The following is a 21,429-nucleotide window of genomic DNA, read 5'->3' on the forward strand; positions in this document are numbered from 1 at the left end:
ACTATAAGTACTAAGAAAATTTTTTATATAAAAAACTGATTTAAGTATTTTATTAATTAATACGCCATTTTTTAGTTTTAAATAGCAGGGAACCTTTGGATAAGTTGCTTATAAAATTGGACAAATCCTAAGCTACAGAAAGTCGCCCGGGTATTATGAATAATTTTTTTTTAAATTCAATTTGGAGTATTAACTAAATAAAACAATAAAATCTTCGAAATATATATGAGTAGATGTATTTTATTAACTAATATATATTCCACCTAGTTTTAAATAGCAGGGATAATTTGCTTATAAAACTCGAATAATCCTTGGTTTCCGAAATTCCCCCGAATATTATTGCTAATGACTAATATTTTTTTTTTAACTTATCCTTGATAAATTGTCTTCAATTTGTAGTATTAAATAATAAATACTAATAAAATATAATAAAATATATAAATATTAAGTGATGTACTTTCTTAAGTAATCATATTAATCCCTTTAGTTTCAAATAGCAGGTATAATTTGCTTATAAAATTCGACTAATCCTTGGCCCTTGAAATTCCCCCGGATATTATTGCTCCATTTCCCAACGGGCTGTTCCGCCGGCGGAGTGGGGACCCCGCTCTCGGCTCGAATTGGGTTCGGCTCGGTTCACTTCGTTGGGTTTCGCTTCGCCTGGAGTCCTGATGCTGCTGCTGCTGCCGCCGCAGCTCTGCCGCCGCTCGTCGCCGCTCCTGCTGCTCTGCTGATGCTGGGCTTTCCTCAATGAACGTGTGAGTGCGGGGGGGCAGGTTTTGGGGGGTGAGAGGTGGCGATGCGGAGGCGACAGGGCTGGCTTTGGGCTTGGCTACAAATTTTTTTTTGTAACAGTCGCGCATATCCTCCCCAGGACCTCCTCCTTCTCATCCAACGCCATCGCCACCAACACACACGCGCAGAGAAGGAAGGACTCTCGGTTCTTCGGGGCATTCGGGCCTTCGGGCCTTCGTCCTTTCGGGCTGTCGGGCTGTCGGGGATTCGAGGATTCGGGCTCTCGGCTCGGCTGATAAGCTAGCTCCTGGTCGTGGTCCTGCTCCAGCTCCTGCTCAGTGCCAAACTGTCAGCGTGTAGTGCGGTCATGTGGTGCGGAGCCAGCGTGCGCTCGCCTCCCATCATCATCGCCCTCTGAGTGGTCTTCAGTCCTCTTCAGTCGAGCCACAGTCAGCCAGTCAGCCAGCCAAAAATCCAACTATCCAAAAAACCGAACCGTATCCACACAACAACAACAACAAACTCTGTGTACCCAGCGGAACTGAAGGATTATTCCAGTGTCAGTGTGCCAGAAGATCCAAATTTTTTTTCTCGTTCTTGTTCCTAATTTCAACATTGCAACATTAGGCCAACAGCAAATGAAAAATAATACAAATGTAGCAAGCAGAGTGCCAAAAAAAAAAAAAAAGGAAAATAGAAGAGCAAAAAAACCGGAACCCAACCAGCTAAGCTGAAGAAAATATTATAATATAAATGTGCCTGAGCCAAAATTATAAATAATATAGAGAGGGATACGAATTGGAAGTGCCAGTGTTAAGTTCTTTTTTTTGGTAATTTTTGTTACTGTGCGGTTTGAACACGAGTGTGCAAATAGAACAACAACAACAACAAGAAATATAAAAGCTTATAATAACAAAAACAACAGCATCATCGACATAGGAATTACAACCCACAACAAGGATGAAGGACTGCTGCAAATGTGCGTGAAATGTGACCAAAAACCAGATGTAACTAAACAATATCGTATTTAAAATATTATATATATATATGATTTAAAAAAAATATTTTTAGGGATAGCTTTTGCTATTTTCCTTGCGTTAAGTGGGTATTATTTATCAGTCTTCTTCTAATCCAATTTGTGACCCAAAGTCAAGGCAACTGTCCTGCTTTCCTGGGTGTCTGAGTGTGTGTGGTTTTGTGCCAATTAGTTGACAGATTACGCAAAACTAATGCCAACATTTAATTGCCAGCGGTTACTTGACCGCGTTTTAGCATTTTTATTTATATAACACGACATCCTAAGTTGGATAGCAATGCCAATCCCCGCCAGAAACCCCAAAGCATCTACGAGTTCGTCTAATGAAGTTGTGTGTGACTGAGGGGGCAAAAAAATTACTCAATCGCTTTTGGTGTGTGTGTGTGTGTGTGTGGCAGGGTGTGCATGTGTGCGTGTGTCTGCTAGTGTGCTGTCTGTGTGACAGTCCTTGTGCCACCCTCGATTTTTAGGCCTTTTGCCACTGCCGCCTCTTGTCTGCGCCTTGTTATTTTTACAGCTCCTTGAGCCACTGACCAAATTTTCCTTTTCCTCCTCTTTTTTTTCCTGCCTGTTTGGCTGTAATTTCTTTGCTTATTTTATTTTTTTTTTTTTTTCGGGGGTGGTCCTCAAAACTCTATTAGCTTCATTATTAATAAAGTTTTCCCTTTTTGCTCTGCGAAGGCCCCTAATGATATTTTTTTTTGTATGGGCATTTTCGAAAGTCGGGAATTTCGGCTGCCGGAGGGGCTGGGGATTTGGGAATTTGATGAGGGGTTGGCTTGAAAATTGAGTGATTATGGGTGTTGTGTCGGAATGCGGGCAATAATTTTGCGTATTTCGGGGCCCTCATGTGTGCCATTGTTGTATTTGGATAGGCATACATTTTAGATTTGCAACTTTTCCATTTGATGTGGGATTCCCGCCTGACTGACATATCATAAATACTTTCAAAAGAATAAAAGGTTAAACTAAGTTTATGAAACTAACCATTTTGAAAGCATAACATAGATAAACAATATTTGGAATTAGATTTATTTGAATAATTTGTAAACTTCGTTAACTATTTAATTATTGATATTATATTACATTTAATCTGTCCTTGAAATACTTTCATATATTTATTTATACTTAATAACCTCTTTGTGTTTATAATTATCGAATTAGCATAAATAATTATTAACAGTTTTAATATTACCATATATACAAATCATTTCTAAAGTTTAAAATATTTGAATAATTTCTAAATTTAGTTACTTATTATATTATTCACATTGTTATATATTCTGGCTTTGAAATACTTGCATATATGTATTATTCTTAATAACCCCTTGCATTTATAATAATCGAGATAGCATAAATAATTATTGGTTCAAATGTTTTTAGCCTGGATTAACGTCAATTTTGGTTTTTAATTCCACATAATTGCTCATTATTTCGAAATGAAATTTAATGATTTACCATGACCAAAAATTGGCCTTGCAGGTCCTCGAGTTTCCAATTAAAAACTTTTCGCGGTAGATCATTCGATATTTTTGAGTCTTTTAAAATTGTAATTAGCAATTGGGTCAAAGAAAATTCAAAAATTATCAGCAGAGTTTGAGTTACCAATTAAATGACATTCGGCTGCATCATGTTGGTTGCATTTTAATTAATGGATATACGAAACCGAGTTTAATTTAATTGCCACATCGCTGTAAAATTCGGCGTTGCAAAATGGCCGGAATGCAAAGTGCGCTTTGTTGCCCCCAACATTTTGCCATTTGTCGCTTGTCGAATATAAATTTGCCTGTCCCAGCAGCAAACACATCGGAACATGTGGATGGGGAAAGTACACCGGTGGTCAGAATAATAGGAGTGCATTTTTCTTTTTATATTTCAAAATAAAGTCTTTTGAAGTTGGTACTTTTTCGTGGTTCGGCTTTTCAAATATTTTAAAAGAATGCTTTAACCTGGTTTGAAATAAATATATAATTCAATATTAAAATTAAATATCATAAATACATATAAAAAAGAACATAACCATTAACCATTTTTAATTGAAAATATTTATTATTACTTGCAAATCTGTTTATACTATGCCTAGTTATTCCAAATATATTTTTTTTGACACACAAAATAAATGTTGTAAATATCCATTCGTCTTTTTTTAAATTATTTTGACATTAAGACATTAAAGAACGCATTTCTAAATATCATATGTTTATATATATCACATTATATTATATGCTGATATTATAAAGTCTTATAAATCACTTTCTGAAAACACAAAAGTATACAGAAGTAATTTATTGGCTACAGTGTCATAATAAATCACTGTCATAAAAGAAAGTTTTGACTTTTTAATAACAAATAAATAATAATAAAGTAATTTCTTAAAAGAATATTTCACATTCCCATTTAAGTTGATGTCTAGCATTTTTAAAAAGATATTTAACTTTTGGGAAGTTTTGGGTAAAATCGCAATGAGTTTGAAATCACTTCTTACAGTTAGAACTTTATGGAAGGACTTTATATTTACTCTTTAATGTGGTGAAATTAAAGTAACAAATACTTGGCTAACTAAAGCCCAACAGATTAATTAGAAAATAAGACGTTATTTTTGCACTGCATACTTTTAGACACATCTATAAGTGCTAACAGAATTCAAATGATTTCTGCACCATCCTCCATAATTTTTAGAGAATCAAAGGGATCAAAGCTTGGTTGTTGCTATTATCTTGACCAGTACTTTACACATTGCATACTTTTAGACACCTGTACACGTGTTAACAGAATTTTAAAGATTTCTATAGCATCCTCCATACTTTTTAGAGAATTGGGGATCAAAGCCTGGTTGTTGCTATTATCTTGACCAGTACTTTACACATTGCATACTTTTAGACACCTATACGAGTGTGAACAGAATTGTAAAGATTTCTGTAGCATCCGCCATAATTTTTAGAGCATTGGGGATCAAAGCTTGATTGTTGCTATTATCTTGACCAGTACTTTACACACCAGCGGACGTGGGGAATCCCCATTGACGGCAGTGTCCCACTGACATTGCCCATACGCCGTGTATGCCCGCCCGAAAATGCTGGCTTGTTTGTTTGCTCGCCGCTGGTCGTTTGGCGACTTTGATGGCCCGACGGGAGGGCTGGGCTCTTTGGAACCTTTTTAGCCAGATTGGCAGCTGATTTTGCTGTTGATGCTATTTTCGTTCGGAACTGTGAATGAATGTCATAATCGATAATTTAATGTGCAAAGTGGCCGCCCGCCTGCCGGTCTTTTATTTTTGGTCCTGTTTCCTGTTTCCTTTTTTTCTTTTTTTTTGCATTTTTGTTTTCCTCAGCCCACTTTATTTATATTTTTATGCCACTTTTCCTTTTTGTTGTTGTTGTTGGACTGGCTATAAACGTGTTTAATTAATGGCAATGACACAAGCACTCGCGCACTCGCCACTCACACACACACACACATAATCCTGGCGGATTAAGGATAAGAATAAGAGGAGGGGGAGGCGGAGAAAGAGAGAGGGGAGAAAGAGAGAATAAAATGACACTCGGCCAGTCACATTCGAAATGTGTGTGTTCACAAAATAAACACTGAAGCAGAAGCGGCAAAAGTAAGGCACACACAGACACACACACACTCGCGCGCTTACAGGATGCTTGAAGGAAGAAGAAGATGAAGAGGGGGAGAGAGTGGAGAAAGCGTTGAGAAAGAGACACGGAGAGAGCTGAAGAAGAAAAATGCCAAAGATGCCGACTATGAAGGAAGGACAATGGCAAGCAGACGACATCTTTGCTAGTGAGTGCGAATGTGAGTGTGACTGTATCCGTGTAAAGGACTCTCTCCCCGCCTGCGAGTGTATGTGTGACAGCAATAATAATAAAAACCTAGAAGACCATGTGTGTGCGTCTCTTCGTCTCTCTCTTTATGCGAAATGCCAAAAGAAAATGCCAAGAAATGAAGTGCTTCTCCCACACACACACACAAGAACACAACTCACACAGGACTCTCTGTAACCGTGTGTGTGTGTTTTTATATATATTCGTGTGTGTGTGTGTGAGCCCTACAATTACATAATATGGTACGCGCATAAGACCAAAAGAATTGTTAAAGCCTTTTTGATTTCATCGTGCATTCGCAGCTGGCATGAAAAACTATGCCATGCCGGGCGGAGATTTCCCTTTTTATTGATTGAATGGCTCTCGCAAAAGGGGGAGGGCGGGGGTGTGGCAGGGGGGGGGTGCGAGGGGTTTTCCGGCATGAGCCCCAAAGTGAAAGTGAACTGAATTTCAGCTCAGCTCCTTAACACGTCCTTACTTTGTTCGTGTTCGTACGCTCAACTTAAATGCATTTGTGCACAGGGGAAAAACGCCAAGTTTTTACCATCTTGTGGTTTACACTGAGTTCCAATAGATGGTATGTAAATATATTTTTAAACATGCCGCAATCGTATTTTTAGAATACCAAATAAACACTTGAAATTGCATTCGAGCTAAAATCTTGAATTTATAAATAACATTCTACAATTTTCAAGTTTCCAACCAAACTTCCTCTTAAAAGCAAATCTTTCTGTAACTAAATCCGTTTCAAAGCAAGTAGAGGATTTAAATCAAACTAGGGTTTAAAAATTTTTTTCGTAATATCAGACAAATATACTCCGAAACACATATAAAATTCTATAGATTCTGGAAAACCGACAGATTTTTTGTTGGTCTTTATTATTGTTATAACAATTCTTGTAAGAAATCCATTGAAACATTAGTTCTAAACCTAGTCTTATAAAGAAAAAAAATATAGTTTGACTATTTTTAAAAGACTGTCTTTTATCTTTTATATTATTCGGAGTAATGTTCGTCCTATCCTTTTCCGGATTTGCGGTGTGTTGTTGCATACTTTTAGACACTTTTGTTAAAATCAGACTGAATGTGTTTTAAAATTACAATCAAAATTCTTAATAAGTTTTTATTAAAATTAGAATGTCAATATTGTGTGCACATGAACCAAAGGCATGTAGATTTAATTTTATTTTGTTTATAATAAACATATCTAAAGTGCCTTTAAAAAGTGGGATAGCTGAAGAATATAAATTTTAAACATTAGGTTTTTTTCTTCTCTGTCCATGTGTGTGTGTGGGTGTACTGTAACTGTGTGCGTTTGCCCTACTGCCCTAATGAAATTACAGAGTCCAACGATGAGCTGCCAACGCACGAAATGCACTCAGGGCACACACATACAAGTGCAAGCCAAGGAGCGGCTGCATTGCTCCATTGTATCCCTGTCACACACACACACCCCCAAACTCACACACACATACACAGTCTCACACTGGCCGACACCGATAGTGTGTGCTTTTTCATAAATTGCATTTAGTTGGCCAAGTTTTTTGTTACTTTTCAGTTGATTTGATTTTATGGTCTGCCAGGATCTGTGTCCTCGTGCGAACGAGTCTGGTGTGCGGACTCCGGAGTCCGTAGTCCGGAGTCCAGAGTCCGGACAAATGTGTCCGTAATGGATGCCAAGTTGAAAAAGGTTTTATAGAGATTATTTATAAATGTTATTACGCTGCCGAGAATGTAAAAGAGCCCGTGGGGGTTGTGTGAAAAAGAGGAGATTTGATCGTTCGAAAAGAGTTGAGCATTGCATGTTTTTACAATGCGATTTTTTCGCTTTGTTCCGGCTGCCAAGTGAGAATAATAGGGAATGTGAATGTGAATGGGGCAAAATATAGAATAGATTAGGAAAACAAATGGATTAAAATTAATTCTTGAGATACCAAATGTGCCAAGCTATGCAGAAGGCATTTGAAAGAAATATTCCCTTAGGCTTGTGACTAAAATCCAAATTAGTCGAGAGTGCCACAGAAGTGACTTTTGGGGGTGCCTAAAAGTATGCAGCAATATATTTAAAATCGCAAATTCCTTAAGAACTAAATGGGAAAATTTTTTATTGCATACTTTTAGTCGCTTTCATAAGTGTTTTAAATAGTTTGAAGATATCCCTATAACTCAAATATTTTTTATAAGGTTTTGAATGTAATTCCTAAAGGTTCACCCATCCTTTCTTCTAATATTAAACCTTTAACAAGGCACTTTCCATCCCCCTAAGCCACCCATTTGAGCTCCACTTCTTTTACCCATTTACTTGAATTTTACTTCCTCCACTTTTTTTGGGTCTGTGTTTACCCTAACTTTCGATTGCCCGTGAAGCCAAATACCGAGAACCATAAAAATCGTTGTTACCTTCGTTAAGCTGGAGGGAAGCGTCTTCATTTGGCCTCCTTTGGTTCTTTGGCTCTCTGGGTCTTTGGCACTTTGGTCCTTTGGATCCATTTGGGTGGCTGGGTGACTTGGTGATTGGGTGGCCAAGTGGCTGGAGAATTGGGGGACTGAGAATTGGCACTGACTTCTGGCCACCAATTCCGTGAGCTGTCCCCACAAACTCACCGGCGAACTAACTCATTTGCCAGCCAGCTTTATCGCCGCATCTTGGCAACTGCGTGGTACGTGCCTATTAGCCGGAACGTGTTCCATTCGAATGCGGGGAATGCGCCGTGTAACAGACACTCCTTACCATTAATTTCCATTTTGATTGGGTTCCACATACACATTCAACCCCGCTGGGTCAACCTTTTTTGTTTCATCTCGGACAGCGAATCAATCAAACATAATTTACTGCGTTATGCAAAAATGAATCTTGATGGTATCTGCTTTTTTTGTGCGACTTTTATTTAATTATGCGAGAAATTGATTGTACGCCTCAGTCGGCGGAGCTGCAATCAATCATGGGGTTCGTCTTAAAAGGGTTGCAGACCCTGGCACACACATTTCAGACTCGGGTCAAAGGCTAAAATGGATTGTCCCCTGTCCTCACATTTTTTTACTCACTTTGAGAAAAATTTCCCGTCCTTGTGACATTTTTAGAAAGTTTATTGTAAATATTACCAGCAGTACTCAAATCTAGGTAAAGAAATTTTTCCAATTTAAAGATATACTTATCAATGCTCCTAAGAGTTAAAAAAAGTGTTGACTAATGCTCCTAAGTGTTAAAAAAAAAAAGTGTTGAGAAATTTTCGGACTTTTGATATTGCAATTGTATTTAATGCAAGAGAATTTGATTCTAATTTATTGTTTATGAAATAAAGTAAGTTTAAATTTTAATTTATAAATTTTTTCACCAGCCCAGGTAACTTTTTATTTTTTTTAGTTAATCATAATCATTAGTGCTTCAAAATTTTCATAGAGTCCAAGATTTTCCTCCTTGCATTTCCTTTACATTTACAAAAGTTTGTAATATAAATCACATTTATAATAATATTTTTTGTGCCCTCAAATCACCATGTAGCAGCCCAAGTTTGCTTTGAAATATGAATAAAAAAAACTTGAAAGTGCGGAAGGCATAATTTAGGAGGCATCCATCAATTAGCTTCCGATGAAATATCATCTTTATACATACAGAAACCCAAAATGTGGCCAGCTTGGGGGCATGAGAGGGGGAATTCCACTCGAAAGGCAGCCAAATGACTTGAAGAAGCCTCTGTAAATGCACACCAGGGACTTCAGGGGGCGTCCATGAGAAAAGCACACATGAGAACACCGCCCACTAAACCCAACCCCCCTCACACTTTTTTTTTCGGGGGCTGTTTGCATGGCCTTTTCGTGTGTGCGGACATGAGGCATGTCAAATAGTTGTCAATTATTTTTATTACAATTTCCCTTTTTGTGTTTGCGCCTCGACTTGACTTGAGATGGCTTGTTTTCTGAGGGCCCCCCCTCACTCGAAGGCACCTTCAGCCCCACTTCGTCACGCCCCTGCACTGCGTCCTTTTATTTTACACAAGACCAACACATGTAAGCCTGTCAGGATGCTTGTACACGGAAAAAATCAGTCTCAAGTAATGATCGATGGATTCTTAATGTATTTACTTTAAAAAGTGTTTAGTCCTTGGCTGTTTCAATGGGTGTGAAGTTCAGGTCAAACTGCAGGCCTTAAAAAATAAGAGGGTTTGCGCATGTTATGTTTCCAGATCGAATCAAGTTTATCAAAAGATAAACCAAATACAAAGAATTCCAAAAATATTTACTGAGGAACAAAGTTTTGTTGAAAGAAGAAATCTAATTTGAATAATAATATTTGCAGAATTAACTTTTGGATTTAACTCACTTACAAATTTGTCTAGTTATACGTATGTTGGGACCTAACCAACTTAGGCTTTCATCATTGATTACAAATATAATTATTGTATTATTATATAATATTTCTATTTTTCTCCAGTTGCTTTTCACATCAATACGCTAACTTTTAAAGGCCCTCTGAAAATTCTAAAGATCTCTATATAATTTTGTGATATACCTAAAACGTTATTATTTGTAGTTGTTATAACTCAAGTGCTAGGAGGCTTAATAAATATCAATAGAGTTTTGTAATCACCCATAAAGGTGTCCAAAAGTATGCAGTGAAAAAGAAACGAATCTATTGCACTTTTGGGATTAAGAATATATTGTAGCATACTTTTAGACAAATGTGAATGAGATCTATCTTATAGTAATAGCTTTTCCCCAGCTAAAAGGGCATTTTTTCTTTGAGTGCATACATGAAGAGCGTGCTTGCGTGTAGGTACTATATGTTTTCGTGTCCGTGTGTTTTGCCTTTTTTAACGCATTTATTATTTCGACGAGCGTCTTTTGTTGATTGCCAGTGAGGATGGTGCGCGGCATTGCGCCTTTCATTCGGCGTCCTTCGTCCTTCGACGAGGCTGGGGTTCAAGTGTAGGCTTAATTGGCATTCATTTGCCCCGTCGTGGGTGTGTGCGAGTGTGCCAGTGTGCCAGTGTGGGTTAGCTGGTGTATGCGTATTTTATAATTTTTCCATTTCTCTCCTCGCTCATTGCATACACATTTCAGCTTCCTGCTGCGGCACTTTGCCATCTCTGTTGCTTTTTACGCTTTCATGCGCATTGTGCTCACTTTTCCTGTCATTCGCGTAATTGTGTGAGTGCGTGTGCGTGTGCGGCTGTCTGTGTGCGTGCGCCATTTGATGGAAACAAGCTCAGCCAGCTGAGACCTTTTCTGAGCTGGTTACCTTGTTTCACTCGCTGCACTGGAATAAAATATATAAATATAGTAAAAAATAGTAAATTATATGTACTTAAAATAATAAATAATAATTCTGTGAGTTTATTCTTCTTAGAATTATACTAAACACCACTTCTCAACTAGTAAATTTAATGTAAAAACAGTATGTAAACATTTTCTGAGCTTCCTGACAGACTTGACAGTCCTTTGTAATGCTTCATCGGTTTTCCAGATTTAAATGAAAATGTTGCATACTTTTTGGCATCATTATTAATTTTTGCAAGACCTTTGATTTTTGGAACCCTCTCTCATTCGGAAAAACAAAAATTAAAAGTAATTGCGTTTTTAAATTACGTATATATAATATTTTAAGGGATTTTAACAATGGTATGGATCCTGTAGGTTCTTTCTGCCAGTGCATGTTGTGTCGCCAGCCTTAACAACAAATTCAAATCCAGCGGAAGTAATTTGACGCACATGCGGGGGTCCTGACTGACTAACTGTGACCTAGCCCCGCCCACCGTTCATCTGCACGCCTAAACCCCCCCCTCCACCGTTCATCATTTGAATTTGAATTGACAGGCCAAGGAGGAGGATGATAAGGTGGATGTGGAAACTGGGGGGGATTTTCAGATGGGTACGAGAATTGGGCCTGCGAACGAGTTGATGCCAATTATGTGTGTGCGTGCCGCTCTCTGTGGGTGCGAAAATATGCTCCTTGCATACTTTCAACCTCCCCCAAAAACCCACCTTCCATCCAACCAGATTTTATTTGCCTCAATTAAATATTTAAGCTAATTAGCTTACACTTCACAGCCAGACAAAAGTTGATTGATGCGAGGCGTTAAATAATTATGCTGCTTATGCTTTCGTCACCTCTCGTTTTTCATGTTTTTTTTTTGCCGAGCGGTGCAATTAAGTGCAAAGGCATTAAAAGGGCCAATCCAATGAAGTGTGTGTCGATGTGAAAGTAAGAGTGAAAATGGAAGCGAAAATGGGGTTGGACCGGAAATGGGCTTATACATATACAAGTGTACGTGTGTGTGTGTGTGTGTGAAAGTGACGGGCGGATGTTAGGATATGCCTGCATTGTGCCTACGATTGGATTATCAAATTCTCAGCAAAAAGACGGCACTCGCAATCGAATCGGCACTTGTCAATAATAACTTATTTATGCGTTTGTTTTGTTAGCCGTAACAGGCGAAAAATCAATTGGCTTTAAAATACCCACATTTCTTGCTAAAGATAGACGTACAATTTTATCCATGCATATTTTATAGGTAACTTTTTTGTAAGCGTCCTTGGTTTTACATTTTCCCCACATTTCGCTTTATTCGTTTCGACATTTTCAACATGACTATGGAATATTTAATAGATTGGTAAATAAATAAATGCTGTTTATTCGGACTCTTGGCAACCGTTAGTATTAAATTCAAAGGATTTAAATTGTATTTTATGAGTTTAGAGCACACTTTCATTTCGACTTTTGACTATTGCGCTGGTTTAATGCTTAAAGTATTATATACACAATCATTTATTAAATAATAACATTATGGATTTGGCTTTAATGCTTGGGGATAATTTCCAAGCCCTGAAGTTGTTTAAATAAGCCAGCAATCATTTATTATCATTACAACCATTACAGATATTTAATTTGGAAATGTTCTGCTGTAATTGAAACTACAACTAAATCAGCTTTAACGTGGTTTAAAATCAAATTTAAAATATGCCATGGGCTGAAACATTTTATTAACATTTTTATAAAATTCCTCATTTAATAAATATAGCCCATAGTTTATTTTTCTGAATATTACAAATTATGCTTTAAAGTCAACTTTTAATTATAAATAGCATATGCATATGTGACTTATTTACATTTGAAAAGAGTTGGTGGCTTAAAAAGCAAATACTCATGAATTAATTTGTCTCAATATTACAACTTAATCAGCTTCATCATGCGGATATTGTTTTATTTACCTTAACTAACGCAGTAAGGCTGCTTAGTCGAGTGGAAGCGATTGCAATTCCCCTTCGTAATTTATCGTTATCGAAGCGACGTGTCCGGTGGGAACGCTTTATTATCCCGGCCTCTGTGGTGTTAAGCCAATTCAGGCTAATCCACATCAGCCGCCCCTTTTTTCCTGCAATGCCCTCTCGCCAAATTGCATTAACTCGGCGCGCGGACATGCGGCGTATGCGTAATACGGCATTTGGTTGCGATTGAGGAAAATTAAACGCCCGCCAACTGGCGTGGCCATTAATTTCCATTGCCACTGCCATTAAAACGTTTTTCAATTTTTCAATTTTTCAAGCCGCTGGAAAGGAAAGGTGGCCAAGCAGCCGAAGCAGCACCCGCAGAAAAAGTTCCGACATTGAAAAATTGTTGAGCCAGTCGGGGAATGGGGATGGGAATGGTGATGGTGATGGGAATGGGGATGGGGATGGGAATGAGGATGTGGATAAGCAGCCAGTGGCAGTGGCGGCAGGTCCTTGCCAGTCGACAAGCCAGCGCACATTTGGAGCAAGGCCTGCGGGCGCAGGTCCTTAAATCAGCACCACCCACCTGGCCGCAAACTGCGATGGCGATAGGTAATTGCAGCGATTGCCACCATTGCCTATCGAACGTTTGCTCCTGCAAACGGGGTTAAATCGATCCTATTTACCATCCATTTCGCTCGATGGAGACAGAGAGCTTCTGGGTTATATATTCGGTGGAATCAGTGAAATCAGTGAAGGATGCCCGATTGAGAGCATGAATCAGATGCAGGGACTTCATTAGACTTAGGTTCTGAAAAATACAAAATACAATTTACACATATTGCGTAAGTTTAACGAAATTGTATATTATTTTACTTTTAAAACTCTAGAAGTTATAATTAAAGTTGACTATGAATTCAGTCCCAATTTACGAAATGCTGAGGCACAGCCTACTTCACAGCCTACTACTCTATAGAGCTCTATATAAAATTCAAAAGATTTGACAGCTTTACTAATATCATTTCATGAATTTGTCTGTGTTGCATAAACAGGGGCTATTATAATTTCATGTTCTGGAGAATGCATGATATTCATAGCATAAACATAGTAATTGATTTACTAGCATTAAAATATTCAAAAAATAAATAATTTAATTTAGATTTTTTTTAAACTAAAGGTTAGTTTGAGGTCCGGTTAAATAGATTCCAACTTCTATGCACTATGAGCTTTGTGCAGCTTGAATTAATTGGGTAATTATAACGAATTTTAATATTGTCTTACTCGTAAAAACTTTTAAAGTCATAATTCATTTACTAGCATTAAAATATATGAAAAAAAAACAATTTAATATAGAATTTTTTAACTAAAGATTAAGTTAAGTTCCGGCTAAACTGAAGCCTATAATGATTTTCATCCTCTAAATTTCAAAAGAAAATATTTCTCGCTCTCTTGTCCGTTAAGTATTCCTACATTACTTATACGACCGGTGGAGTTAGTTTTTATAAATGATTTCATTTCCCCATTAAAGACAGATATTGGGGGGTAGGGTGGAGCAAAGGCAAAGCAAATGAATTCCATGTAAATGTCACAGACTAAGGAAATTTAAAGGACCTCAATACACTTCGTGCGAAATTTATGCCTGGCAATTTGGTACCCTTAGTCTTGCCATATTACGCATACGCCTAGTGGGCCGCAAAGTAATTTTGAAAGCGACAGCGCCGCATTACGTATACGCCTGGTGGAGCAATTCGAATGCTAACTAGCCAAGCATCCACACATCGCCGAGCAGGTGGCCAAAAAAAATAAAGCGAACTCCAAGGAGTCGGCGATTACGTAAGCTGGGTGACTGGAGCACTAAAAGTGCCATCACAGCCAGTCATCCGATGCGGATGATGCCAGGTCTGGGGATACAGCATACGGAATACGGAATACAGAATTCAGGAGTCAGGAGTCAGCCGCAAAAAATCCAGAGAGCCAAAGTGCATTAAAAATTCAACGTCTTTGCGAATGATTTTTCACTTTGCCAGAGGGGGATATATGATGATAATGCCTGGTGATTGCGTTCATTGCATCATGTTTCATGCAGGAGGATCCCGGATCCGTGATGTGTGCCCTCATTTCCCCAGAGTTCACTTTATTCATACTCGTTCTCTGTGCTCTTGGCTTAATAATTTTATTGCTTTCGGTTACGGATTTATGCTCGACGGTCTGAAGGCAGAGTAGGATGTGCTCCACGTAATTGCGTTATACCTCGCCTCACAGGGAAAAGCAGAAAACTGTTTTTCTTTTAATTGAATTTCACGCAGCTCTCTGGCTTATTTGCATAGTCTCCAAAGGGTTTCCGCCCATGGGTTGGGTTGGGTTTGGTTGGTTTGGGTTGGGAAATAAATCAACGGCAGGCAATCCCCGATTCGAATCGAAGACAAAACAGGAAGACATCTTCCCGGCAGCTATCCCAGCTGATATATGACCTTTATTATTGTGAGTGAGTGTGTGTCTGGCTGGCTGGCTGGCTGGCAAGGGTTTCGGTTCTTGGGTTTTGGCTTTTAGCTGCTGGCCGGGCGATAAATAAATCGGTTTAAGAGGTGCCACAGCTACCAAAGAATTTATTACGCTGCCGGCTTACGCGGCGTATGAGCAATTCCCCCGCGGCCATACCCATGGCAATTGATACAAAATCACAGAGGCACAAATTGCTTCATCTCGGCAAGTGGAAATCGGGTTGAAAGTGGGTTGGCAGGCGGATGCGGATGTGGATGTGAGTGGCGTTGACTGAGTGTCATGTTTATGCATGAGGCAATCCACGTAACGAGCTGCCTGAAAGCCAAAACGCATAACCATAGACCCACCTCGAACGGCCTGATTATCGGGGTAGTCTCGATTCGACGGCGATTGGGTAGTATATAAAGCGTTTAAATTTTCTAGCAATTTATTGAACTATTTATTTTATATTAAAGTACACCTTACATAAACAGCCTTACTTAGTAGGACAAATATTATCTATATAACCATATAAATAAACCATAAAAATTAAAATTTATTATCAAGACTTATTTTTCACTCGTAGTGTAATTTAAATTCAATATTTCATTAATATATCATTAATATTTCATATCACTAGCATACTTTTGTATTGAAAAATATGCAAACATTCTTAGCATTATTCCTTATTAAATCTTTATTTTTCTAATTTTTAAAATACCCCCTTTAAGGATATTACTTTTATATTGTTGTCTTATTTTTTCAGCTCTTCTCCTCAATTTTGTTAATTTCTTAAGTAAATCCAAAGTTTATTATAATTTGCTGCATAGAGCGCAATATATTCATACGTTTCAGTTAAGATCTCATTTAATAATCTCATTTAATATCTCATTTAACTAAAACGTATGAATATATTGTGTTCTATGCAGCAAAATGTAATCAAAGAAGCTATATTTTATACATTTTACTTACTTCTGCGTATTTTTTTTTGTAGACATTACATTTTATTTGGCAACTGCTGTCTGCATTCGAAACATTGTAGTTTTTTGCTCTGGCAAAAAGAGCTACAAATATCTAAAAAAAGAAACATAAACCTACCATTAGTTCTGGACTCTGGCTGCATTATTATTCACAAGCTGAGTGAATTGCTCTGTGAATATAAAAATATATTTTGGTTATTATTAGCTCTGCCATAATAATAGCGTATCATTCTGGACTTAAATACATACTTTATTTGTGTGTTTTGGTTACAGAAAAGGCATAAAAATGGAGAGCACAAAAATTAAATTTGAAAAAAAAAGGCAATCATTGGTCCTTTTTGTGTGTGAGCCAAACTGTGCAAATTGCGAAATAATATTGATATTTAGTCTGACAGGCAAAAACATAGTGGGGATTATGTTGTGTACTTTTTGTTTGCAGACTGTTATCGAAAATCGCATTAAACATACATTTGCTGGGTGATCGGGTGCGTTTTGCAGTGGGCGTTGGGCAAACACACACAGAGCACACACAATCGATATTAATCACATTATCAGGTGGGTAGCACGTAGTCGTCACCCGATGGCCATTCATTCTCCACCTCCCCGGAGGCTGAGATGGCGAAATGGCATTGGAGGACTCATCCATGGGCGATGGGCGATGCTCTTTCATGCAAATCTGGCCTCATCCTAATTTATGCTGCGGCTCAGTTTACAAAATTTACATGAGCTTGCTTTTCCGAGGAGGGGTCTATGCAGCAGCTGCTTGACCTACTCCAAATCCAGATCCCCATCGCTTTCCCTCGGAATCACTTAAGTCCGGCTATATGCATGGCAATGGCAACATTTGGCTTTGGCCACTACCCAGGAGTAGGAAAAAAACTTCATATTCATAACACACACGAACCCTGTTTTCGCTCCTTGTTGCGGTCTTAAGTCGCAGCCCAAAAAGCCCCCCAAAAAAAAAGGACGAAGGACGAGCCTGGTGGACAGCAGTTTGGCTACTTAGTGGCCAAACATTTGACATAATCGTTGATAAGGGATTGCTTAACAAAACCAAAAGAAAACTGCGAAAAGGACCACGCACCAACCAAAAAAAAAAAAAAAAGAAAAAAGAAAAGAAAACCAAAAATAAACCAAGGAAAGTATAAGATAAATAAAAGGACAAAGCACAATCTGGGCGAGTTTCTTACCTAACTGAAAACGCAATTGGCTCGAATAAAGAAAAATAAAAGAACTTTCGAGCGAAATGTGGGTCAAGCGAGCACAGAGTATTTTCGGGGAGATTTATCGATGCCCTATTTAGATACACATCTAACTGCGAGTATCTCGTATTTGTTTTGCCCATCATTAATATTTTTCTCTTCCCTTTTATTTTTTTTGGTTCTGTTAGATACAAACCCAAGCAGCCGTTGCGGAATCTACTATAAAAGGCTTTAAGAGCTATTTTTACAACCTTTACTATTATTATATTTTGTAGTATTTAGTATTTATTTGTAGTATTCAAGCTGAAATTTTTTCCCCCAACCTATAATATTATTATATTTCGCAGTATTTAAGTATTTATTATTTATTTGCAGAAACATATTCCCTTAAATGTTAAAACAAATTTGAACTATTTTATATTCTGTAGTATTTAAGTATTTAAAACTATTCAGTATTTATTTTTAGTATTTAAGTTGTAAGATTTTGCCTAAGTATCAACAAAAAAATGTACTATTATAATATTTTCATTTAATATATTAGTTGTAACATTTTTTTCCCTAAATATAAGCACATACGATTTTTTATTGAAAATCAAATAGGATAATAGGATAAAAAGGGTTTGCATTTTAAACAATACCATATACATTTGTAGTATTTTTTAGTTTGTCCGAAATGTTCTACATATATTTAAAATTCCTTGAACTATTTTTTGTACATATTTGTCCTTACAATCTTGGCCGCAGCTGTGGATATCCGCTTTTTTCTTTCCATAAACCATCGCTCATAATTTAAATTCCCTAGATGGCGCCTAGCACAAAAACAACACAAATAGAAAATGTCATGCATTTTAATGTTGGATCGGGACACGTGTCCTTTAATTAAGCAACGGAGCTCCCCAAAAAAAAAATCCAATCAAAATGCGTCGGCTGTTTTTTGTTGATTTTTCGCCCCGATTTCAAATATAAATTTTACATAACGCATACGCCGCGTGACCCCAGCACTTTCTCGATAAGTTTTTGATAAATATTCCCATGCCCCGCGTTCGCAACTTCGTTTCTTTGGCCTGACAAGTGGCTACCATTTTTTAATGTCACTTTTTGTGTGTGCTTGTGGCCACAGAAGGGGGGTTACTGGGAAGTAGGGCTGCTTGTAGATGTGGGGATGTTTGGTTGTTCGGGGTGTCTTCGCTGCCCAATGGAGCGTACATTTTGAAATTGAAATCGGCAGGGGCGGCGAAAGGGGGGCCAGAGCCACATCAGCAGCAGCCGCTGCCAGTTCCTTCTTTATCTGCCCGACAGTCGGTGGATGCTTCATTGAGTTTTATGTAGAAAAATGCGCAAAATACATATAGCCCCTATATAGATATATCTATATATATATATATAAAGGCGTATATATACTGAGGGCTATAGAGTGCCGATGGGCAATGCCTCTGCCTGACCAGGCAAAAACTCATAAAACTTGCACCGGCTCCTTGGCTCCTTGGGCTCCTTAAGCTGGTTAAGCGTTCGCACAAAGTGTTAAGTCTCTTACTTTGTTTTCACCTCCCCGATGCCGACCAACTCCGACCTTTCCGACCTCTGCCACCCATTATCCCCCGATCACCTTGAACAACAGGCCCCCTTTTACGTCCCTTTGCGGATGTTTGAATGCTTTATAATTACATTTTATGTGCCATCGTTGTGTATATAAGATGCCAACAGGTGCAATCCATCGACTCTTCGAGATGAATTAAAAGCCTGCGAGGGCACTGGAAAAAAAAGGACACAAATAGGGATGTAAATATATTCATATATTTAATATTAATTTATTTTGCTTATATTTTTTAAGCATTTTTATGCACTTTGTAGAGGAAAATAGGTTTCATTTCTTTTCCAAATTATCTACTTTAAATATTTTTTAAAAATATATATTTATATGTTTGTATACTTTTTGTGGATATGAATCAAAATAGAGTTATATTTAAAGTCAAAAATAAACATCACCGTAGACTTAAATAAATAAATTAAAAATTAAAATAAAACGAACTTATATTAACACCTATTTGTAGTTATCTTTTTATTTGGTTAAAAAATACAGTAATTTAATTATTATTTTTTTATGGTAATCATGTTTATTATAGAATGATATTAGATTAGATTAAATATTGTTTATTTTCTGACATTTAAAATTTATTAAATTTTATTTTGGTATTACCCATACTTTATAGGATTAAAAAAAAGGTGTTGAGCTTTAAAGTTAGAAACTTAAAAATATATAACAATTAAACTAAAATAAACTTGTTAAAACATTGTACACATGAAGGACTTTATTTTTCGTGCAGTGTAAAAGCACGTGGAATGTCAGAAGCCCGTGCCTCCATCTTCGTTTACTTAGTTTACAGTCTTTATTGAATGTTTGCCTTTGGCTCCATGGATTCAGCGTTGTAATTGCTCGAGTTTAATGGCCAATCGCCGTATCCTGTCTGCAAAACCAGTTTCTGGTTACAACTTACTTTTCCAACATTCCCCGACCACCCAGCCACCGAAAAATGTAAATCCGCGGAAATCGACCGACAATATCTGATACCCGCGGCGTTCCCACTCATAATTTTTTGTTCTTTTTTTTTCGATTTACATGTGCGACATGTTTACAGTCATTTGGAGACATGAAATTCCCTGTTCGCCAAAGGCATGGTATTGGCTTTAATAAAAAAATCCGTAATAAATCCGTTTCCGAGGGGCATTAAGTGTGGCATTGTCTATGTAATGAATGCCAAGTGAATGCCAAGTGAATGCCAAGTGAATGCTAAGTGAATGTTGAGTGTTTGAGTTTGGCGAATGGACGAAAGCGAATAAGTGCGTCACTGAGTGGGCGATGATGCCCGATTGATTGCCTCATGATGGCATTGCGTCTGATTTGGATTGGGATTGAGAATGGGTTTTCGGTGTAGATTCAACAGCTGAATAATGAATGCCGTTTACTTCACGCATGATTTGTTCAGAGATTGTTATTCATTAGAAATTTGTGGCAAAACAATTGCCACAATATTCAAGGATTTCCGGATGGATATCTTTCCTGGAAAGTTGATTGATCGTTCATTCGTATTAAATTACTACGAAATTGCGTCACTTTGCCGAATAATTTAACGATTTCTTAAAGGTATTTATTCAGCTGTTAGTGATACATGTTTGCACAATATTATTTAGAGGCCTAAGCTTGTATATTGCTTTGCCGATTGACAACCCATTCAGAAGCTAATCAGCTTGATTGATTGGGGTCAAGTAGCTAACACTAATTAGATAACTCCCTGAACCCATGATACCCGTCAATCATTGGCCATCAATCACGGTGGCTGATAGTTAAGCAACTTGTCGGTGCGAAAAGGTTCAATTACGCACAAATCAAACTTGCCTCAAAGTTAATGAACTCTGTGCTGACCCAAACAAACTCACCTTTTGCACTCACCATCCTTTTTTCTTTATTTATTGGCAGTTTTCCCCCAGTTTTCAACCCATTCGTTCAAGTATATATTGAGTATGACTTGGGTGCAAAGTTTTGTGTTTAATTATTAATTTGAATTGCAATCTAAGCAAGGTAGTGCAGAGCACTTTATATGGGGGTACCTCTTATGAAATGTATTTAAAATGAAAATAAATAAAGTTTAAGGAATTTGATAAAATATTTAGTAGAGAAAACAAAAATCATAGAAAATACCCTTCTTCAAAAATGTAGTTCATGTTATGTAGTTAAGCCATTGAATTTTAGGAAGGGTTAATTTGTTTAAGATATTTTATATTTAAATAGGAAAATATTAATTTTTATTTATTGTTTAATATTTGGGATACAAAAGAAAACGACTTTTGAAAAATTAAAGTACATTAATGATAAAACTTACATATAGATTCATGTTTAAATTTCACTAAAGGTGTTTGGAATGCTAGGCTCAAAGTTCCTTTAAGATACTATATTTCCC

The 21,429-nt window shown here is 37.4% G+C and overlaps 1 protein-coding gene across 4 annotated transcripts in view; it reads left to right on the plus strand.

Moving 5' to 3' along the window:
* Positions 1–1,072: 1,072 nt before the first annotated feature.
* The window catches only part of Cngl (Cyclic nucleotide-gated ion channel-like), a 56,610-nt gene continuing 36,253 nt past the window's right edge, over positions 1,073–21,429 (plus strand). For 3 of the 4 annotated variants that reach the window (XM_070997758.1, XM_070997757.1, XM_070997759.1), the window contains exon 1: positions 1,073–1,714. The gene's annotated coding sequence lies outside the window, so the exon portion shown is untranslated. Of the gene's footprint in view, positions 1,743–21,429 lie in introns of all 4 variants that reach the window. The other variant, XM_017068548.4, reaches the window with a different exon arrangement.

This window comes from Drosophila suzukii, chromosome X (assembly GCF_043229965.1).
Source record: "Drosophila suzukii chromosome X, CBGP_Dsuzu_IsoJpt1.0, whole genome shotgun sequence".
Taxonomy (NCBI): Eukaryota; Metazoa; Arthropoda; class Insecta; order Diptera; family Drosophilidae; genus Drosophila; species Drosophila suzukii.